The sequence below is a fragment of the Coregonus clupeaformis genome, unplaced genomic scaffold (genome assembly GCF_020615455.1).
Source record: "Coregonus clupeaformis isolate EN_2021a unplaced genomic scaffold, ASM2061545v1 scaf0381, whole genome shotgun sequence".
Lineage (NCBI taxonomy): Eukaryota > Metazoa > Chordata > Actinopteri > Salmoniformes > Salmonidae > Coregonus > Coregonus clupeaformis.
The window spans coordinates 302,660-318,195 of record NW_025533836.1 but is presented as its reverse complement, the minus strand read 5'-3'; positions in this window follow the sequence as shown (position 1 = coordinate 318,195).

Sequence of the window (15,536 nt, the reverse complement as noted above, 5' to 3'; positions counted from 1 at the left end):
TGTTTCTGTAAACAGCTTCTAATGGTTGTTAGCTAACTTTTGATTGAAAGAACTGGGGTAGGGGTAGTGACGCATGTAGCTGACAAGGGTAACATCCACAAGAGGTTTGTATAGAAATACAGAAAGCTAAGAATAACGATTAGGGAAGTTGCAATAGCTTTTGATAGCAAAATGCACATGAAATCTGCAAAGCTACTCTCACCAGCACTATTTATAATATATAACATACGCTTTTACATTTACATTTTAGTCATTTAGCAGACGCTCTTATCCAGAGCGACTTACAGTTAGTGAATACATATATATTTTTTTTAATGTATTTTTTTTTATACTGCCCCCCCCCCCGTGGGAATCAAACCCACAACCCTGGCGTTGCAAACGCCATGCTCTATCAACTGAGCTACATCCCTGCCGGCCATTCCCTCCCCTACCCTGGACGACTTGTGCGCCGCCCATGAGTCTCCCGGTCGGCTGCGACAGAGCCTGGATTCGGCACAGTTAGCACTGCGATGCAGTGCCTTAGACCACTGCGCCACTCAGGAGTTTTATCCAAAGAGACTTCCAGCACAGTGAGAGCATACGTTGAAGAATAAGTGACCCCAAGCAGGAATTGAACCCACGACCCTGGCTTTGGAAGTGAACCTGGAATTGAACCCACGACCCTGGCTTTGGAAGTGAACCTGGAATTGAACCCACGACCCTGGCTTTGGAAGTGAACCTGGAATTGAACCCACGACCCTTGATTTGGAAGTGAACCTGGAATTGATCCCACGATCCTTGCTTTGGAAGTGAACCTGGAATTGAACCCACGACCCTTGCTTTGGAAGTGAACCTGGAATTGAACCCTACGACCCTTGCTTTGGAAGTGAACCTGGAATTGAACCCACGACCCTGGCTTTGGAAGTGAACCTGGAATTGAACCCACGACCCTTGCTTTGGAAGTGAACCTAGAATTGAACCCACGACCCTTGCTTTGGAAGTGAACCTAGAATTGAACCCACGACCCTTGCTTTGGAAGTGAACCTAGAATTGAACCCACGACCCTTGCTTTGGAAGTGAACCTGGAATTGAACCCACAACCCTTGCTTTGGAAGTGAACCTGGAATTGAAACCACAACCCTTGCTTTGGAAGTGAACCTGGAATTGAAACCACAACCCTGGCTTTGGAAGTGCCACACTCTACCAACTGAGCCACACAAGGCCCCATTAAACCAGATTGATAATAAAGCACTTAAATATAGCTAATGAGGTTTGACAGATCTAGGTTACAGCTGGTCCCATGGTTGAGAGAGAGGTGGAGACCCCAGCCCAGCGGAGCACTGGCAGGGGTAGTTGAGAGCTCTTCTCGGGGTGGAGACCCCGGCCCAGCGGAGCACTGGCAGGGGTAGTTGAGAGCTGAAAGGGGGGTTGGCCTAGGGGGGTTGGCCTAGGGGGGTTGGCCTAGGGGGGTTGGCGGCAACAAGGTTTTCATGTCCTGTATGGATCATATACACTCACTGTGAGCCAGGGGTTTTCAAACTTCTCTTGCCCAGGCAAACCGGCGACCCAGGGTCCCCCACCTAGGCAAACCGGCGACCCAGGGTCCCCCACCTAGGCAAACCGGCGACCCAGGGACCCCCATCTAGGCAAACCGGCGACCCAGGGACCCCCACCTAGGCAAACCGGCGACCCAGGGACCCCCATCTAGGCAAATCGGCGACCCAGGGAACCCCCACCTAGGCAAACCGGCGACCCAGGGACCCCCACCTAGGCAAACCGGCGACCCAGGGACCCCCACCTAGGCAAACCGGCAACCCAGGGACCCCCATCTAGGCAAACCGGCGACCCAGGGACCCCCACCTAGGCAAACCGGCGACCCAGGGACCCCCATCATGTCATGTCTTGTCTTATCACTAGGTGAATCATTATCCTCCCGAGTGGCGCAGTGCTCATAGCTGTGCCACTAGAGATCCTGGTTCGAATCCAGGCTCTGTCGCGACTGGGAGACCCATGGGGTGGCGCACAATTGGCCCAGGGTAGGAGAGGCAATGGCAGGGATGTAGCTCAGTTGGTTGAGCATGGCGTTTGTAACGTCAGGGTTGTGGGTTTGATTCCCACAGGGGGCCAGTATGGTCGATCCTTTCAGACAGATGGTTTACATCCTTAAAACCCTCTCCATCGAATAGCAGGCAGGGGATGAAAAATACTGATTGCTTTGCGACGCTTGCAGTTAGTCACTGATTCCTTCCAAACCACTCATTGTTGAATTTGCGATTTCCGACTTGTTGTGTAAAGTTTATGTCCAATGGCCGATGAGCACCGACACATGACAAGAATTGAAAATTATTTACCAGTATATTGTCGACGTGATTCATGATGATGACTGCTTGTCTAGCTTGCTAGCTTAGATTTTGAAAGTATGATGTTGACATGATCAGTTCAATCAAAGCTACGGTAGATATAACGTGATTTGACGTTATTTTATCTGTGGCCAATTACCTTGAGCCTTCTTGGATGGGCACTTCTAATGTAACTCTATGGCAGCACCCAAGGGGCTTGAATTTCCGAGCTCTTCCCGTAGATTTTGCAGTGACGTAGTGTTACAATGAGTGACAGAACACTGAGACAATCACGGAGCAACTAGAGAACATTACCAACCCCTAGGCTCCGTATTTTCTGCTGGCTGCCCCACCACCACAGAAAGCACTGAGCTAGGCTGAAACACCTGCATTTTGGAGCTGCCTTACTCAAGAAAGCAAAAAATAAACCATGTTTGTATGTGGCTTTCTTAACTCAAATATGATATATAAATATATATTTTACATTGTTTGCAAACTGACACGTATTAATGCAAAACAGGCTCTTCTTTTCGGTTCTGCTCCACTTGCGCTGAATGACGGGTCGACAAAAGTAGATGAGAGAGAGGGCTAATGACTGAATGTTATAGCATGTTGGTTGTTGCTAAGACATTTGGTATGTACTGTGTAGTTGTTGCTGTGAGAGCTGATTGTAATGTTTTGTGTTAGTTTGTTGCTCAGAGAGCTTCTTCAATGTCCTGAGTTAGTTGTTTTTTTCTCAAGTTTTGTTGTGAACCAGTTTGTGTTCTTTTGTTTCATTTGTTCCCAAGGGGGGAAGGGGAAGGCACCTAGGGAGTGCTTAGGCAAGAGGCCCGCGGGCATACATTACCTGTAGAAGTTAACTGTCTATGCACACTAGGAAAGACCTGGGCGGACCATCCCTTGTATTTTGGTTAGTGCACCAGGTGGTATTAGTTAAGTAAGTAGTGGGTAGGCAGGTAAGGTAGGAGAGGGGGCTTTGATATTTACTTTCTTTGCTTTGGTTCCGTCCAGCCCCTTTTCCCCAAACTTACCGTGCAAAGGCATAAATTCCCTGTTAACGGTATTCTCTGCCTTTTGTCATCCTTACATTCCCATAACTCAGTCCTACAGTCCCATACCTCTTTCACACCACGGAGAGTTGAGTTGTAGCAGGGTGTTGCGTTCCCTCTTCCGAGAGGAGTGCGTAACAGGCAGGCTGTCCACTTTATAATTGCTCTCCTGACCATCAGTTCACACACACACTTTCTTATCATAGCCTACTCCCTGCATTCCTCAGTTATCACCGTTCTCACAATATTCTGCACCATGTTTCATACTCCTTAAAAAGCCTAACAGTTTCTCTCCTCCCTAAATTGGGAGGCCTCTTTATCTTGGTTTCTCAGTTGTCTGTAGACAGCTCTCCTTGTCCTTTGTTGTCTGGTCTAACTTTTACTCACATTGCTAAATAGTAGCTCAATGTCATAATCTTTACTGGTTCTACACTCACACATTCTAACACATTTCACAAAGTTTCAGGGTGTAATAATTAGTCATTAATAATTATTCTATCAATCCACCCTTTGACTAAATATTACACACATACTCACAAAATATATGTTGTTATAGAAATGAATCACACACATTGAAGCATATAAGTTGATTTGCATTTAAAAACATTAAAAATTGTCTCATTCAATACAGGTTCATCAGGGTTACCCCATGATTAAAAGCGTAACGTTACTCTTTAGCAATGGTAACTAACCTGTTTACCCATAATCTGGAAACAACAGTCTAAGCCTATAGTGAAGAACATTTGCTTCATCACATCCTGCAACATCGGTTAACTAGTACATCATACTTAAAACAAGACTTTAATACACAAAAGATCATGACAATAACTTTTAAACTAGAGATTTATAGTTCTAGGAAAACATCCAGTCTCAAACTATCTGAATCGTCCTCCACCAAGCCTGGTTGGTCATATTCTTCATTCCTTAGGTCGGAGTCTGGGATTGGGCCGTATATATCACCATCTGTTGGGAAACTGCATGCTCCAACGCCTCGCTCACCAACCCTCAGACACAGGAAATAAGACAACATCCACAAAGAACAAGCATACCCATAGACGCAATTGCCGCGCCTAAAATAGTTACAACAATAGTTTTCCATTTACCAAACATGTTATCAAACCAACCAGTCATTGATGTATTCAGCCCCCAGTTCTCAGCCCATTCTTTACTTAATGCAGTGAGACCTGCCAGTGTTCTAGTTACTGTACCATCTGGGGCTGTATTGTTGGGGATAAACATACAACAATGACCTTCCACCATCTTGTAAATCCGACCTTCTCTGCTAAAAGCATTTTGAGAACCAAACTATCCTGCAGGTCATGAGTGAGGTGGTTGATAGTTGGCCTGAGATTCTCTTCACTGCATCCCCTGTCTAATTAACGAAACTTTGTAAATGTAATTAATCCAGTCAACATTTTTATCAATTGTAACCCACCAGAAAAACGTTGTTGTAAACCCTTCTCCAATTTGATCTGTGATTCGCATTACTTTGGTGTCTATAACATTGATAATCTCTGGGGTTCATGGTGAATTGGGGTGCCTTAGTATTATCCTTTTTAAGAGTGGTTATTTTCATATCAGAACAATTAGGTGAGGTTTGGTTTGATCCCAAATATATCACACAAGAGAACATGGTCTGAGGCATAGGTGCAGTTACAAGGGTTGGCCTACCTGTTGAACAGGCATAACAATTAGTTTAACCCAACGCCCTAGCTGTGTAGTTCATCCACCTTACCCAGAAGTTCTGAAATTCCTTCTACTTCTCCTTGGTTCATTTCCTGCAAGAGGAAATATTCTACCCTTGGTGGTTTAGTGCTATTTAGGATTCCTTCTGAGGGCCTTCCAAGGGGTATTAGACTCGTTTTTGGTACCTCTGGTGATAACATTAGATCTACCTGCTGTTCTGTCTCGGGGGTGGAAGATTAATTTCTCTCCTGAAAAATGAGACTCACACATGTATTTGCCCCGACATCATCAACACAGACCCAATAGTTCCTTGCTATGTCATCTTGCATAATTGACTTTACCGTTATGGGTTTGTTTAATTCCCCATCGGTTCTCATAGTATGTTTAAACACCCTTGCCCAAGGACATGAGCGTTCCCCAGTGCAAATGTGTTTACCATATCTTCTAGGACCTAACTTTCTTGTACACGCCCCCTTCTTACCAAAGCCTCCAAAACCTCCTATCTCTTCATGGGAGAAGTTGAATGGTATCTTGAATCCCCCATCTTGTCCTAAACTGACTTTAACTATTAAAATAATAATTCCCCCAATAGTCTTTCTTGGTTTCAGTATTTCTACGAGATCGAATCAGTGCATAATTTCCCTGTTTAGGTTGACCTGGATTAATCCATAATATTGTTAACATGATGATGCAGCTCAGAGTCCCCCAAAATCTCCAAAACCGCCATCCCAATCCTGTCCCTGACCCACCTGCCTGGTACTTCCCCATACCCACACCTCTATAAACACCCCACAGTGATGAAAGGTCGGGGTAGGGTTTCTTCGTTAACAGAGTTTACCTCCGAACCCTAGTGGGTCAGTTCTTCTCTTTAACTCTGTGTGTGTTCAACGGTGTTGGTATGTGGGCCTACCTTTTTGCAGTGGGTAACGTGGACCCAAGTGGCTCTCTCAGCTATTCTTATAGCGAAGGCAGTTACCAATAGGACTTGGTATGGTCCCTCCCAGCATAGCTGCTTTCAATCCTTTTTCCTCAACGATTGGATCCACACCCAGTCTCCAGGTTATATACTATGAATCACCCTTCTCCTTTAATTCTCCTGTAGGACACAAATTGTTAGACATACGGTTAACAAATGTTCTCATGTGTTCTGCTAGTGTATTCTCTAGTTCTATGTCTGCCTGTTCTGGTCCTGCCAACTGTGGCATTCTGTAAGGTCTTCCAAACACTTTAATATATACAGTGGGGAGAACAAGTATTTGATACACTGCCGATTTTGCAGGTTTTCCTACTTACAAAGCATGTAGAGGTCTGTAATTTTTATCATATGATTTTTAAGTAATTAATTTGCATTTTATTGCATGACATAAGTATTTGATCACCTACCAACCAGTAAGAATTCTGGCTCTCACAGACCTGTTAGTTTTTCTTTAAGAAGCCCTCCTGTTCTCCACTCATTACCTGTATTAACTGCACCTGTTTGAACTTGTTACCTGTATAAAAGACACCTGTCCACACACTCAATCAAACAGACTCCAATCTCTCCACAATGGCCAAGACCAGAGAGCTGTGTAAATCAAATCAAATCAAATTTTATTGGTCACATGCGCCGAATACAACAGGTGCAGACATTAGAGTGAAATGCTTACTTACAGCCCTTAACCAACAGTGCATTTATTTTTAACAAAAAAAGTAAAAATAAAACAACAACAAAAAAAGTGTTGAGAAAAAAAAGAGCAGAAGTAAAATAAAGTAACAGTAGGGAGGCTATATATACAGGGGGTACCGGTACAGAGTCAATGTGCGGGGGCACCGGCTAGTTGAGGTAGTTGAGGTAATATGTACAAGTGGGTAGAGTTAAAGTGACTATGCATAAATAATTAACAGAGTAGCAGCAGCATAAAAAGGATGGGGTGGGGGGGCAGTGTAAATAGCCTGGGTAGCCATGATTAGCTGTTCAGGAGTCTTATGGCTTGGGGGTAGAAGCTGTTGAGAAGTCTTTTGGACCTAGACGTGGCACTCCGGTACCGCTTGCCGTGCGGTAGCAGAGAGAACAGTCTATGACTAGGGTGGCTGGAGTCTTTGACAATTTTGAGGGCCTTCCTCTGACACCACCTGGTATAGAGGTCCTGGATGGCAGGAAGCTTGGCCCCAGTGATGTACTGGGCCGTACGCACTACCCTCTGTAGTGCCTTGCGGTCGGAGGCCAAGCAGTTGCCATACCAGGCGGTGATGCAACCAGTCAGGATGCTCTCGATGGTGCAGCTGTAGAATTTTTTGAGGATCTGAGGACCCATGCCAAATCTTTTCAGTCTCCTGAGGGGGAATAGGCTTTGTCGTGCCCTCTTCACGACTGTCTTGGTGTGTTTGGACCATGATAGTTCGTTGGTGATGTGGACACCAAGGAACTTGAAGCTCTCAACATGTTCCACTACAGCCCCGTCGATGAGAATGGGGGCATGCTCAGTCCTCTTTTTTTTCCTGTAGTCCACAATCCTCCTTTGTCTTGGTCACGTTGAGGGAGAGGTTGTTGTCCTGGCACCACACGGCCAGGTCTCTGACCTCCTCCCTATAGGCTGTCTCATCGTTGTCGGTGATCAGGCCTACCACTGTTGTGTCGTCGGCAAACTTAATGATGGTGTTGGAGTCGTGCCTGGCCATGCAGTCATGGGTGAACAGAGAGTACAGGAGGGGACCGAGCACGCACCCCTGAGGGGCCCCCGTGTTGAGGATCAGTGTGGCAGATGTGTTGTTACCTACCCTTACCACCTGGGGGCGGCCCGTCAGGAAGTCTAGGATCCAGTTGCAGAGGGAGGTGTTTAGTCCCAGGATCCTTAGCTTAGTGATGAGCTTAGAGGACACTATGGTGTTGAATGCTGAGCTGTAGTCAATGAATATCAATCTCACGTAGGTGTTCCTCTTGTCCAGGTGGGAAAGGGCAGTGTGGAGTGCAATAGAGATTGCATCATCTGTGGATCTGTTGGGGCGGTATGCAAATTGGAGTGGGTCTAGGGTTTCTGGGATAATGCTGTTGATGTGAGCCATGACCAGCCTTTCAAAGCACTTCATGGCTACAGACGTCAGTGCTACGGGTCGGTAGTCATTTAGGCAGGTTATCTTTGAGTCCTTGGGCACGGGGACTATGGTGGTCTGCTTGAAACATGTTGGTATTACAGACTCAGTCAGGGACATGTTGAAAATGTCAGTGAAGACACTTGCCAGTTGGTCAGCACATGCTCGGAGTACACGTCCTGGTAATCCGTCTGGCCCTGCGGCCTTGTGAATGTTGACCTGCTTAAAAGTCTTACTCACATCGGCTACGGAGAGCGTGATCACCTAGTCATCCGGAACAGCTGGTGCTCTCATGCATGCTTCAGTGTTGCTTGCCTCGAAGCGAGCATAGAAGTGGTTTAGCTCGTCTGGAAGTCTTGTGTCACTGGGCAGCTCGCGGCTGTGCTTCCCTTTGTAGTCTGTAATAGTTTTCAAGCCCTGCCACATCTGACGAGCGTCAGAGCCAGTGTAGTACGATTCATTCTTAGTCCTGTATTGACTCTTTGCCTGTTTGATGGTTCGTCGGAGGTCATAGCGGGATTTCTTATAAGCGTCCGGGTTAGAGTCCCGTTCCTTGAAAGCGGCAGCTCTACCCTTTAGCTCAGTGCGGATGTTTCCTGTAATCCATGGCTTCTGGTTGGGGTATGTACGTACGGTCACTGTGGGGACGACATCATCGATGCACTTATTGATGAAGCCAGTGACTGATGTGGTGTACTCCTCAATGCTGTCAGAAGAATCCCGGAACATGTTCCAGTCTGTGCTAGCAAAACAGTCCTGTAGCTTAGCATCTGCGTCATCTGACCACTTTTTTATTAACCGAGTCACTGGTGCTTCCTGCTTTAGTTTTTGCTTATAAGCAGGAATCAGGAGGATAGAGTTATGGTCAGATTTGCCAAATGGAGGGCGAGGGAGAGCTTTGTATGCGTCTCTGTGTGTGGAGTAAAGGTGGTCCAGAGTTTTTTTTCCTCTGGTTGCACATTTAACATGCTGGTAGAAATTAGGTAGAACGGATTTAAGTTTCCCTGCATTAAAGTCCCCGCCACTAGGAGCGCTGCATCTGGATGAGCGTTTTCCTGTTGATTTATGGCCTTGTACAACTCATTCAGTGCAATCTTAATGCCAGCATTGGTTTGTGGTGGTAAATAGACAGCTATGAAAAATATAGATGAAAACTCTCTTGGTAAATAGTGTGGTCTACAGCTTATCATAAGATACTCTACCTCAGGCGAGCAAAACCTCGAGACTTCCTTAGTATTTGATTTTGTGCACCAGCTGTTGTTTACAAATATACACAGAACGCCACCCCTTGTCTTACCGGAGTCAGCCGTTCTATCCTGCCGATGTAGCGTATAGTCCGCTAGCTGTATGATATCCATGTCGTCGTTCAGCCACGACTCGGTGAAACATAAGATATTACAGTTTTTAATGTCACGTTGGTAGGATAACCGTAATCTTAGGTCATCCATTTTTTTTTCAAATGATTGAACGTTGGCTAATAGGATTGATGGAAGAGGCAGTTTACTCGCTTGCCGTCGGATCCTTACAAGGCACCCCGATCTACGTCCACGATATCTCCGTCTCTTCCTCACGCGAATGACGGGGATTTGGGCCTTGTCGGGTGTCTGTATGATATCCTTCGCGGCCGCCTCGTTGAAGAAAAAATCTTAGTCCAATACGAGGTGAGTAATCGCTGTCCTGATATCCAGAAGCTCTTTTTGGTTATAAGAGACAATGGCAGAAACATTATGTACAAAATAAATTACAAATAACGCGGAAAAACACACATAATAGTACAATTGGTTAGAGGGCTGTAAAACGGCAGCCATCTTCTCCGGCGCTGTTTACTTCAAAAGTAGGTGTAAGGACATCAGGGATAGAATTGTAGACCTGCACAAGGCTGGGATGGGCTACAGGACAATGGGCAAGCAGCTTGGTGAGAAGGCAACAACTGTTGGCGCAATTATTAGAAAATGGAAGAAGTTCAAGATGACGGTCAATCACCCTCGGTCTGGGGCTCCATGCAAGATCTCACCTCGTGGGGCATCAATGATCATGAGGAAGGTGAGGGATCAGCCCAGAACTACACGGCAGGACCTGGTCAATGACCTGAAGAGAGCTGGGACCACAGTCTCAAAGAAAACCATTAGTAACACACTACGCCGTCATGGATTAAAATCCTGCAGCGCACGCAATGTCCCCCTGCTCAAGCCAGCGCTTGTCCATGCCCGTCTGAAGTTTGCCAATGACCATCTGGATGATCCAGAGGACGAATGGGAGAAGGTCATGTGGTCTGAAGAGACAAAAATAGAGCTTTTTGGTCTAAACTCCACTCGCCGTGTTTGGAGGAAGAAGAAGGATGAGTACAACCCCAAGAACACCATCCCAACCGTGTAGCATGGAGGTCGAAACATCATTCCTTGGGGATGCTTTTCTGCAAAGGGGACAGGACGACTGCACCGTATTGAGGGGAGGATGGATGGGGCCATGTATCGCGAGATCTTGGCCAACAACCTCCTTCCCTCAGTAAGAGCATTGAAGATGGGTCGTGGCTGGGTCTTCCAGCATGACAACGACCCGAAACACACAGCCAGGGCAACTAAGGAGTGGCTCCGTAAGAAGCATCTCAAGGTCCTGGAGTGGCCTAGCCAGTCTCCAGACCTGAACCCAATAGAAAATCTTTGGAGGGAGCTGAAAGTCCGTATTGCCCTGCGACAGCCCCGAAACCTGAAGGATCTGGAGAAGGTCTGTATGGAGGAGTGGGCCAAAATCCCTGCTGCAGTGTGTGCAAACCTGGTCAAGACCTACAGGAGACGTATGATCTCTGTAATTGCAAACAAAGGTTTCTGTACCAAATATTAAGTTCTGCTTTTCTGATGTATCAAATACTTATGTCATGCAATAAAATGCAAATTCATTACTTAAAAATCATACAATGTGATTTTCTGGATTTTTGTTTTAGATTCCGTCTCTCACAATTGAAGTGTACCTATGATAAAAATGACAGACCTCTACATGCTTTGTAAGTAGGAAAAGCTGCAAAATCGGCAGTGTATCAAATACTACTATCAAATACTCCCCACTGTATATATATATATATATATATATATATATATATATTTGTAATTCGTTATACCATAGGCCACAAAGTGTTTCCTAACCTGCTCTACCATCCATCCCTCCCGTTGACCCATGGCTCTGCCCATGTGTCAATATTGCAGCATATCTAAACAGTAATTTCGGGAGAATTGGTAAGCAATCTTTGACCCATATTCCTTCCTTATTTACTGCGCCTTGCTTCACCCATCTGTGAACTTCCTTAATTGGGGCCCTACTGTAGCTCTCTATAAGTAGATCTCTATCTATCGAAACTTCCTCTTTTGACAGCTGACTGGGACCAGAGAAGTGTTTTAACCCTGCTGACAACATTTGATAATACCTCAATTTACTTCTATCCCGTAAAAGTAATCCAAGATTAGTACAATTTACTTGCAACAGGTATCCCTCATTCAGGGAAAGCTCTCTCTCTCTTCTGTTATTTTATGGTTCAAATCATATATATTATTACCAAATTAAAAATTTCTTCACACTTTTCACAGTACTATAAATTACCCTCAACTTGGTAAAATAAACTATCTTAAAGTCCTCCTCTCATACTTAGAATTGACCAGTGTGGATGTTCAATTAACACCAGAAAGTCAAAACAGAGTTCAGAGGTCATTGAAATCATTCAACAAACTGTTCCATCCCATAGTAAACTAAACATTACCATCATTCTAAATAGTTCATAAATGTTACTTATTCCACGTGTTCATTAATTTCTCATGACATTTATTCTCATAAGAAATCATATATACCCCAAACTCAGTCAAAACAGAAAAACTCCATTAAATTCACTGTGTGTGCTCCTTTAATACTTATCACCTTTGACCTGTTGAAAACCCCCTAAGATTGAAATAACAACCCTTTATAAACATTATACTAGGTGTGTTGTTTTTTATTTGAAAAACCCAATTGAAAAACAGCCCCCAAAAATAGCCAGGCCCCACTTAATTTGGTAGCTCACTTTTACGACCTAAATACTGCCTAACTCCACTAAACTGCTCCCCCTAGCCCTGGGCAACATTCCAATGAGATAAGCGAATCTCTTTCTCCTGGAAGAGAAATTATACATTTTGTTAACCTTCAATTGCCATCAGTAATCTAAAGATTGTGAGTACACACAAAACATGATACAGATATCCCCAGTCCTAACTCATCAATAATCGTTTGTATCAATCTAATTCCTCATAACTAATCCATAAAACCACTCAAAATTCCTTGAGTATACAATGATTATGTTTAATTGATTACCCTTCAGATCATATCCTCTTTAAATCTTATAATGATTATTGAACCCCTAAATCTGCTCCATGTGATCTCATCTCAAATGATCCATTATCAATTATTTTACCAACACCATAGGAAAATCTGTCTCATAATAAATAATAATAATAATAATAATATGCCATTTAGCAGACGCTTTTATCCAAAGCGACTTACAGTCATGCGTGCATACATTTTTTTGTGTATGGGTGGTCCTGGGGATCGAACCCACTACCTTGGCGTTACAAGCGCCGTGCTCTACCAGCTGAGCTACAGAGGACCACATTCTATTGTTCCTGTCGCCCCTGTAAATGTCATATTTCAGTCATTAGCCAATACAATCACATACTCCGTGTAAGTAAGACATTATATTTTATCCCAGGCAACCCCTTAACATAATGCTATAGGAGACTTCCATCAATCCTGGAAGACACTATATAATACCTAATCAAATACTCCCCACTGTATATATATATATATTTGTAATTCGTTATACCATAGGCCACGAAGTGTTTCCTAACCTGCTCTACCATCCTAACACTAATACATAACTAGAAAGCATGAATTTAATGCCATTCTTGCTTAAACAATGCAGTTCAACATTTCTCATCACCTAATTTCTATTACTTTTTTTCACACAGGAAACCCTGTACAATCTCTATCCTCTATTGCTGACTTTCCATCTAACATTACTTTTCAACATTTCTCAAATTGTCACGGATTCTGCCGAGGCTGCTCCTCCTCCTGGTTCGGGCAGGCTTCGGCGTTAGTCGTCCCCGGAGTACTAGCTGCCACCGTTGAATGTTTCTATGTTTGATTGCTTTTGTCTGTCTGTTGCACCTGTGTCCGTTTGTGTCTGATTACGTGTCCTATAAGTTGCCTGTATTGTATTGGTTGGGTTGTGTGTTGTTTTTCGCCTGTCCGTAGTGCTGCGTGTTTTTGTATCTGTTTCGTTGTTTAGTGTATACGCATAGTTTGCGTATTGCTCGCCTCTGTTTTGTTTTGAGGCCGTTTACTGTATCTTTGCCTAGTGGTTTCACAGTAAACTTTGTTGGACTAAGCTTTGGTGTCCTGCGCCTGACTCCCACACCACATACACCTCAGCCTTGACACAAATCTAATTACCTCTGTTATCAACTAAAATTATAGCCACCTCTTATGAAACCCCCAATCTGTCATTGTTTAGAATACAGCAGATATAGGTAACTGTCCTTTCTAAGTAGGCTACAAATAACACCAAACACATGCCGTAGTTGACCAGCATATATTGAATTTATCTCCATAGTATTAATATCCAATGTAGTGGTTGACGTTCCTTAATGGAAACCCTAAATTGGCTTTGTACAATATTATATTAATTATGTCTCACCTATGACGTATGTCTACGTTTGGGTGAGCAAGTTAATATACAATTATTATTCCAATTATTATTTTATGAAGTCTCTAGCCTCTCATTCAACACAAATCCCCATCATCAAATATACTCCCAGCAGAACTGAAAAAAAAAAAAACAGACTGTGATTTCCAGGACACTGCCCCTTTGTTTCTGGCCTCACTATCTCCCCGAGAGTTGGCACTCCCTTAAGGTCTCTCTTTCTCCTCTTTTTCTCTCCCAATCTGCTCTTGGTAAACTGCATACTTTTTTAAACCTCAATCAGTGTTGCTGTGCCGTTCTCCACCCTATCAAAGTATTTTTAATGGTTCTGCTTATCTCTGGTCTCATTCCACTGAGGAACGCTATCTTTAGTTGCTGATGGTAGGGCATATCATTCCCCTGTCTCTGGTCTGGCTCGGGTATGCCACTGTTTGCGTTAAACGCATCTTTAACCCTCTCTAAGTACTGGCTGACAGTCGCACTATCCTCTTGTTTACACTCTTGTTTGTACTTTAGAGAAGTCTGCATGACGATGGTAATGTTCTCTGAGGCTATTACACAATTCAGTTATTTTCCCAACATACTCTCCGTGATGGGCCCATGGCAAAAGTGCCCTCTGGGCATCCCCTGAAACCCACTGCCCTCTAATGGCAGCCCAAACCTTACTATTCCTGTTTTGGGGTACGTCATTCCTTCTACCGCTCTGGCCACGTCCTCTGTGTTCATGGCCTGTCTGCTAAATGGCATATTATTATTATTATTACTGTATACATCTAAGGTTGCTGGGGCCCCTTCATTCCCTGCCAATAGATTAGGTAAGGCTATCAGTGGGTACTGGCCCCCTCCTACTCTCTCATCTCCAGATTCATACTGATTCCCTCCTGAGCTTAGCTCTGAATCCTCACAATGTAATCTTGATCATTCCTGACAGTCCCATACAACAGGTTGACTAGTCCCCCAGAATTATCTCCTACTCTACGGAGGAATTTATCCCCACAATGTAATCTTGATAATTCCTGACAGTCTCATACAACAGGAATGGGTTCTCCCTCCTCTATACAATCACCTGGAATTATTCATAGATGTGACGTTTGAGCAAATATTAGGTCTCACACGTATACAACCTTACATGATTATTGGTGTTATATCTACTGACCTTATCCTTGCAGCCGAGATTCAATGTTGGTTTGGATTCCGTCACCGTCTCTGTCATTAATCAGGTGTCCTCTGGCCTGTTTTAACCCTTAATATCAAAGGGCAGGACTTTCTATTTACGAATGTATCATTCGCCCGTCGACGGTTTTCAGAGTTACCTGGAATGACAGAGGCAGGTATTGGGTTCCGGCTCAGAAGGACCAAGCTGTTATGAGAATAATTTAACGAACTATTTCAGTGTCTCTGTGCGTCTCCCAAAATCAAGAAACGGACAGAGTCCCGGTCTGCATAGTCAGAGATGTTTATTCATTGAGAATTCAGCCATCTTTTATACAGTCCTTCTTTTATACTCATACGTCATACAAAAATCCCTCCCATCTTTAGGCAGGCTGTAGTTTTCCACTTTAAAATTGCTCTCCTGACCATCAGTTCACACACACACTTTCTTATCATAGCCTACTCCCTGCATTCCTCAGTTATCGCCGTTCTCACAATATTCTGCACCATGTTTCATACTCCTTAAAAAGCCTAACGGTTTCT